The sequence below is a fragment of the Nyctereutes procyonoides genome, unplaced genomic scaffold (assembly GCF_905146905.1).
Source record: "Nyctereutes procyonoides isolate TBG_1078 unplaced genomic scaffold, NYPRO_anot_genome, whole genome shotgun sequence".
Taxonomy (NCBI): Eukaryota; Metazoa; Chordata; class Mammalia; order Carnivora; family Canidae; genus Nyctereutes; species Nyctereutes procyonoides.
This window is the reverse complement of record NW_026575140.1, coordinates 85,671,815-85,673,168: the sequence shown is the minus strand read 5'-3', so window position 1 is coordinate 85,673,168 and position 1,354 is coordinate 85,671,815. Positions and strand designations below refer to the sequence as shown.

General features: G+C 34.0%; 1 non-coding gene across 1 annotated transcript; it reads right to left on the bottom strand.

The window, feature by feature from the left end:
* Positions 1-633: 633 nt before the first annotated feature.
* LOC129497959 (U6 spliceosomal RNA) lies at positions 634-737 on the bottom strand. The gene has a single exon (XR_008662012.1). It is a non-coding gene; the product is annotated as a U6 spliceosomal RNA (small nuclear RNA).
* Positions 738-1,354: the final 617 nt, after the last annotated feature.

Genomic DNA, 1,354 nt, shown 5'->3' with positions numbered 1-1,354 from the left:
CCTTCCATAACCTAAGAGTCCCTGCTGCTGATGTATGAAGTAGAGTGAAAATGAAGAGAGAGCTTTCAACTGAGAGAATGTCTCTTAGGACCATAGCAAGCAGTGGGGAAAAGTCACATTTTCCCTGAATAATACATTTGATAAGAGAAATCATTAAATTTAAGAAAATTAATAGAAGAAGAGCAGCAAACTATATGCATTATTGGTTCCTGGGTGAAAGTCCATATGGATTTTCAGTTAATTGTAAAAATATTTATTTAGTTATCCCTCTGTTTTGGGTCCAAGCTGTCATAAATGATGAAGACAGAACAGAAAGATAAGCTGAACACATGAATTCAATTTTTAAGAGAAAAATAGCTAATAAACACATGAAAAATGCTGAAACTCACTAACAACCAACTCATGCAAACTAAAATTATGAGGTATAATTTTTCATGTTTTAAAAGCTAATTCCCCGTAGTGGGGAGAAAGCAGTGAAATTGGAAATTCAGTCATTTATTGCCAGGCATACAAAGGGGTTCAAACCTGAAAGGCCATTTGTCGTTGTCTACCAAGAGTTCTAAAAATGTCCATCATGTTTTTTTTTAATTGAGGTATAACTGACATACAACACCATACTAGTTTCAGGTGTGAGGCTGGATGGAATGCTTCATAAATTTGTGTGTTGTCCTTGCACAGGGGCCATGCTGATCTCTGTATCATTCCAATCTTAGTATATGTGCTGCCAAAGCAAGCACAAGTGTTCATTACTTCCGATCAGTAATTCTAATTCTGGAAAATTTATAAGTTACAGATTTAGTACATGAATGTTAATGATGTAGAATTTATAATGGCAAAAAAAGAAATAGCAAATAATAAGGTTCATTATGGGAATGGGAAAATAGCTCAAATAAAGTCTAAAAGGAAATAGTCAAATAACTCACGGCACACCCACATGATGTGTGCCATCCAAAGTCATTTTGAGAAGATAATTTAACAGGAAAGTGCTCACAGAACACTTTTACTAGGTTATAAAATGTTATGTGTAGTATCATTTCCATTATTAACCATACTATGAAGTTTTTATACACATATTTACATATACAATACATAAGGCTAGAAGAAATACCCTAAAATATTGTTTTTTCACACAATGGAACTGTGAATACTTTCATCCTAATTCTCTGTATTTTCTAAAATTTCTTTCAGCAAGAGAAATAATATACAACAAATTCAGTTAGTAAGGTTTTCCAATTTACATTTTTCCAGGCCCATCCCATCTTGCCTTTCACGAAGTTCAACATAAAACCGGCCAACTGCATTTTCTCACTGCCCCCAAATCATGCTCTGCCTCCTAAACCAAACTTTTCTCAAG